We start from the raw sequence: 7,140 nt of genomic DNA, 5'->3' as shown, positions 1-7,140 counted from the left end.
GTGAAGAAACCAAAGACAGACATGCATTCTCATCCGGAAGACCATCCGAACAGTTCCGCAAGTGCCTTATCTTTACCCAGTGCATCCATCTGGTTCGGATGAACTTGGACATTATCTGAGGGCCATCTTTGACCAATCTGCATGGAAGATTGTCTTTGACTCATTAATTCAGATCTGTTCAAATTTGTATTTTCTATGCATTATTTTCCGTGTATTTTCTTTATTAGTCTTTGACTACAAACATTATAAATATGTAGTCTCATTCTATGAATAAAATCAGTCAAGGTTTTTGAGTTTATTTCGTTTCTTCTCTGAGTGAGAGAGAGAGAGAGAGAGTTCTTTAGCTAGTTCATTGGTGTGAACGGGCTTGTTGATGTGGTGGTCATCCAATTCATCTTTGTGTGTTGTTTGGTGGTTAGCCAACGCATTACAATCGTTCTTAGGTGGTTAGCCTTAGATCGTGGGTATATCAAGAGCCATTCCGCATCTCTTGACGATCCTTTCAATCCATCTCAGTTCCAGAAGTGCCATTGCCTTCTCGAATCATATCCAACACCCAGATAAAGTGATCCTTCAGTTTAGGACATATCAGGAACCTCACAGATCATTCCTCAACAAGAGTCGACAAAGTCTGTGGTTACGGCTAATCACAATACAATAATCCTCAAACATGCTATACCATTCGAGCCGAGGCCCAAATGATATAACACAAACATACAAGTATATGGATCACAACATAAAAAATATGTTATACCGCCCTAGCTAAGGCCCAAACGATATAACCCAATATCTCACACAAGAATCAATCATTATCATAGCATAATATTTCTAAACGCGCAACCTAGCAATGCATCAATCAATACTCTTGTTTTTCAGGCACTAATTACACACAAAAAAGTCAGAACCCATAACCGATACTCACCTGGGAAGTTGGGCGGTTTACCCTTAGCACGATATCCTTATCAGACTTTATCACGTCTATCTCTCGGTTGGCACGACTTAGAACTTCTATCAAATTAATCCTAGAATAAAAAAATTCCCAAAACAAGGGGTCGGAACAAGGATCAAACCTATATCTAAATAAATAATTAAAAAATAAATTAAAAAAACTAAAGTCTAGAAGGTTTACCTTAAGGCTCGCGTGCTCCCGGATGCCTATGGTCGGGTTTAGGTGTGGGGAATGAACTAAGCGTGTGTGGGGTATTTATAGGTGATGGGAAATGACTAAGGGGATGGTTAGGTTATGGGTACCAAACAAGGGGTGGCCTCGCCGCCCAAAACAACTAATGGAAGGCAGATTGGTGTTCAGCCACAATTCTGTCCAATAAAAACCAGATACGTGGCCAGCCACCAAACCAGCCAATAGGAATGAAACATGAACTTCTTGAATGTGGTCAAGTCTAGAAGATACACATGTCGAGCTGCTTCTATACACATCCGCTACGTCGTAAACGGACCCGAACGACCCACATTTAATTCTGAACGTCTCGTTGTCTGATCCAGATTGACGAAAGTATTTTTCCTTGGCAAAAACCTTGCTTTCCCAGACCAAAAATTTTCTAAAATAGTTCTAAGGTCATTATTATCCTAAAAAAATAAATTAAAATTTCTGAGATATCTAGAACCATCTAAGCCGAACCACGAGCGTTTTCAACCCGCTAAATTTCCCGAAGAATCTTCACATACCATTAATTCTTACAAACCTCAATTTCAAATTGAAGCACCTATCAAGTAGCTTAACATCACTTGGTGTTCCTTACCATTGTATCCGGTTATTCTCTCGGCATAACTTGCGGTCTTTCCATTCTACCATTTTGCAATCATTTCCAAATTATCAAAGAAGCAGTTTCTCGACCAGTGCAACTGATAATCAGACCGATTCAATGTGTATTCCAGCAACAACTACTTCTCGAAGTCCTTTTTCCTGTGGACTTTGACTTCTTATCCATGAAAAATTTCCATTTTTATTTTTGTGTTCAGAAGCTTCATGAATTTTCTGAAACCTTTAATATTCTTCCAGACATTCGACTTCAAGAAGTATTCCCTTGTGACAAACTCACTCCAATTCTTTATCCATTTTTATTTTACCCAGTTGAACTTAGGCTTCTTATAAAAATTGCCTTGGCTTAAATGTTCTCAATCGGCCGTCCTTCGACCATTTTCGTGGCCATACATCGATCATCTTCCACTCGACTATTCTTTGGCTTTGTCCGTGTCGTCATTCTTATTGAGGGTTATTACAAGACGTGCCTTTGTCGTGGAAATGTTATGTCTGCATGTGGTGATATCCCATGTATCAGCAATTTCAAATGCATCAACTTCAGCTCCGATGGCTTCACACCGTACTTCGAATTTCACGGCTTCCTTATATGAGTGAGTGACATCATCATTGATGATTGATGTCATGAATGCATGTTGCTTATCTTTAAACAAATCATAAGATGGATAGCTAGTTAGAGTATACATACTAATACCTCACACTGTTTTGAGAAGACTTTGATCGGAGGACAAAAGAATGTGAGAGGGTTTATTATCTTAAATACGTTCAGACAACGAAACATAATAATAAAAGGAGTTTTATGTCTATTTCCTCGACCAATTATCTCTGGTAAGCCAGGAGTGGTAACAACAGGAGACTCTGGTTTAGTGGGTACCTGAGTTGGTGCCAAAGGTGAAGTAGGGTCGGAAGCTGCAGTTATTTGCTCTGGAGGAGTCGTTATTGGTGCCACAATGGCAGGTAATTTATTTGTTGAAGGATTTCATGACGGAATGACCGTGCTCCCCCTTGATTCAAGACCGGGAAGTAACCAGTCATCAACCATAATATCATAGTGATTCAAGGGCAGGGTGACATAATCTTAAGAGTCAACCCCCATAAATTTAGATTCTGAAAACACAACTTCTCTACTTGTAAAGAACTCTTGTCTCCAGATCATAAAGGCCCCTGACTTTTTCCAGTAATGATAGCCGACGAATACATCTTCGACTTCTATCGCCAATCCTATCTTTATCTCAAGATTTCCTGTGAGCATAGCAAAGACAGCCAAAAACTCTAAGCTTATCATAAGCTGCAGCGCATCTTATTAAAGTTTAGATGTAGATGCATTCTTACAAACTGATCGATGAACACTTGCAGCCTTGACTCCCATAAAGTAATAAACCCCCTCGCATTCTTCACCCGTTTCAACAAGGGTCTTTGTAAAACGGTCTTGAAATACACATAGAGTATCAGTGAATATAGATATACATCATGTTTGTTTAAGTAAGCGTCAAACTGAGATAATTGTGCAGTTAAAATCAGGAACGTGTAGCACATATGTGAAGTAGTAATCTCTGCTTAGGATCAATTTGACCCTTTTTAAAGCTTCAGAATGACGGCCATTGGGAAATTTGACCGAGAAAGGAAGAATGTAGGTCACTTAACTTATAGAGTGACAAGTCTCCTGTCATATAGTGTGATGCACCTGTATCAATGATTACATCAGAAAAAGTTTGTTTTATCGGACAATTTCTCTGAAAGATGTTAGAACGAGAGTTTTGAAGTAGATGGATAATTTGAGCTACTTGGTCATTTTTGATAGGAAGAGCCGAAGATATAGAATTTTTAGATATAAATCATGTTAAATTTGACCGACCACAACTACTTGAATTTGAAAACCGACCTCCTCATCCCCATTGAGCAGAGCTGTAAGAGGAGCCTCCTTATTTTGTATTTTGCTTTTGTTCATTCCACCATTCAAGATACCCTTGTACCAAGAAACACTCGTGACATCATGACTTCCCCAAGAGCAGTGGGTACACGACGTCCCCGTACAGCAGCTACTTGTAGAGTATCATTCTATGGTGTATCAGTGGGTGCTGAGAAACCGATGACTTCTGGTTTAAGTTGAACCGTGTATGGTGTTATTATGTTGCTTTTCTCCTGTAACTCTTGAGTAAACATTATTAATGTCAGGTAAGCGGTACCAATGATTTGTGACTTAATATTACAGAAGCGAGACTCGTCCAGGCCGAAAAGAAATTTATGAATTCTTGGATTTCCTCATGTTCTTTTTCATATTTGTTGATACTTCAGACGTAAAATACCAAGTTGTCTTAAAATTACCAAGTTCATCCAAGAGCTTTGTAAGGTGTCCATAGTAATCTATGACAATTTGTCGGTTTTGCTGGCACTTCGCTATAGCGTCTCGGATTTGATATACATGTACACCGTTTTTAACTGAGAATCACCGCTGTAACTTCTCCCAAAGTTTATTTGCTTATGGAACGAACGACACCGATGATCTTACTTTGGGTCGATAGATATGCGTATCCATCTAACTAGTATCGAATTGGTAGCCATCCATCTAGATAGATCGGGTTCAGCAGTAGGTTTAGGTATAGTTCCTTTAATAAATTCAAGCTTTTGTTTTGTTTGAATTGAGTTTGATAACTCTGTTGCTCATTTCGTATAGTCGTCTCCACGAAATAAAACGGATGAGATGAGAGCTCCAGGATTGTCGGAAGGATGAAGATAGTAGAGTGATGAAGATAATTCGATGATGGCACTCGAACTTGAGGATGCCGAGTTTTCAGCCATATTGCTATGATTTAAAATAAAAAACTAGGATCAGATTTCAAGGTCCAGGTTCTTATGATCTGATACCAGTTATCTTTCAGAATACAATGTGTTATCTTATTATCATAGCAATAGCATGGTATTTGTACAAGTAAATCTCCTAAGACAATAAAGAGTAGAAGCTTATTCTATCATTATCCTAACCAAATAGGAGTTATTGTATATATTGTAGTAGTTATTCAAATACTCCTCCTCTCCATGAGATCTCTAACATGAAATATTGAGACATTGTCATTTGAAATTATCACAAATTATCATACACTTATACATATCTCTACTATTATTTGCGAAGTGATTTTTCGCATTCGAGTTCACAAAGTTAATATCGTTTATATCAGTAATTATTTATTATATTTATTTATTAGCTATTCATAAATATTTAATCAAAAATATATGTAAAAACGTGTTTTTAAGAAAAAAATGTATATGCGCATAGCTTTGCTCTGTGTTGATGTGAAATATGTCTTATCGTTAGATATGATATCCTAATGGTTTATTTTACAAATTTATATTCCCAATTTATTAAAACTCAGGATAAACCTGCATTGTTTCAGTTTCCTCTTTTCCGTATATTCGAATATTATAGATCAGGATATTTGTGTTTACTCATGACACACCTAAATATTCATGTTAAAATTTATTATGTCATGTATACTCTTAAACTTTATTTAAACTTTTGAGTTTCAAAAAAACTACCACATGCTTATATGGTACTTATATTATAATAATATACTCATTTAGTTTGGGGTTTGATTTGCTTTAAATATTACATATGGAAGGAATTGATGTTATATATATAAGTGTTTCCAAATTTATTTTACCCAATTAAAAGTATTTCAATTACGCTAAAAAATATTATATACAAAAATTTAATCTTAACCCAAGCCTCCAGCTCTTGTGGTAAAAGGTTCACATCTAAGAGTACCGCCATCTGGGTTCGAGCCTGGTCACGCGGGACGTCTTAAGTGGTAAAAAAATCTGGATTCTGCGTGCCTCATATTGATTAGTCATTTGGCCTAGCAAGTCTTTGGATCACACCACAGTTATCAAAAAAAAAGTTCTTTAATTTATTATTAAATATTTTAAATTTATGAATATTTCTAAATTTATTTTAGGCAATTAAAATATTTATGTAATGATGGAAGGTTATCATAAACAAAAATTTAATTTTACTAAATATTTTTAACCTACACACTCACAGGTCCTTAAATTGATAATGTATCCATTTACTAATATTTGTAAAATTATTGTGTTCGCATGTACATGCAAAACACATAGTTTTCACATATATGAGAGTCATATTTTATCAATGAGTTAAACAGAGCAATTTAGAATGTATAGGCTCAACCATGTGCTGGTAGTTTATTGACAATCTCTTGGGACTTGGTGTGTACCTACATCAGTCTTAGGTTCGATTCCCCCTGAGAACTAAATTATCGTTACTTGGCTAATCCGTGTTTGGATTTCTTCCCAAATGGTTTACATGGTGGATCGTAACAGATGATCGGTCCAGCTCCTAGCATTAGTCGGAAGGTATTCCAAACTCGGGTCAGACAGTGTGATACTAGTCCACTTTGTAGCACAAAGTGAGTTTCTCTCGGGACCGACCTGATCAGTCGATAGGGTTTATCAAAAAAAAAAGATATGCAGGCTCACAGCTTCATTGTTCACCAGTTTTGCTAATTTTAAAATATTTTATAAAAATCTTCGAAACAGTTTTTTAGAAAGACTTTTCTTTCCTTTTAACACAAATAAAGGAAAAAATATTTTGAATTTTTTTATAAATAATTAACATTAGGAAACTGACCATTTTTTGTCCAATAACTTTTTTTTTAACGCTGATTTATTATGATATTACAATTATTAGAAAGATTATATAGACGATTCGACAACAAATAATACTACCTGTCTTATGAGGATCTACGTCTAACTGCATCAGTTGAGTCGTCCTATGAAGATCCACGTCTTGCATCTTGTTGAAGATCCCTTGTAAGTTTTTCCTCCGTATTCTGCATAATTGTTTAATAAATCATTTTTTCTGAAAATTGAAACCAAAACCTGTTGATGTAGAAGAATTGATGAACCCTCACTCAAACTAGTGGAATAAAAAGGCTTCCACAGTCCAATGGCTATCTAAAGTAAATTCTTGATGCTAGTTTTTTTTGGGTCAAAGAGAAACTAGGTTCAATCGTCAATGTCAAACTAGGTTCATACCAGTCATCCATAATTGTGTAAACACTTCTATGCATATCTTAAGAGGATACAACTCGGTTTAATTTCATAGCCCAACGGACATACTTTATGGCCATCCAAAATATTTTTTTTTAGTGTTCAAACATTAGAGAGGAGGAAAAAACTCAATTACCCAGCTCTGCTCCCGATCTAGTTCTGAAAACCAAATATGGGTTACATACTTACATATATATTAAAAGAAAAAGTTTAGGGCAAAAAAAAAGTCCTACAAATATTCAAAGAGAATTTGTGCGCCGCTAAAAGGACGGCAAGCTTCACGTAATTATCAA

The sequence above is a fragment of the Brassica napus genome, chromosome A6 (genome assembly GCF_020379485.1).
Source record: "Brassica napus cultivar Da-Ae chromosome A6, Da-Ae, whole genome shotgun sequence".
Lineage (NCBI taxonomy): Eukaryota > Viridiplantae > Streptophyta > Magnoliopsida > Brassicales > Brassicaceae > Brassica > Brassica napus.
The sequence above is the reverse complement of the archived record's forward strand: the minus strand, read 5'-3'. Positions refer to the sequence as shown.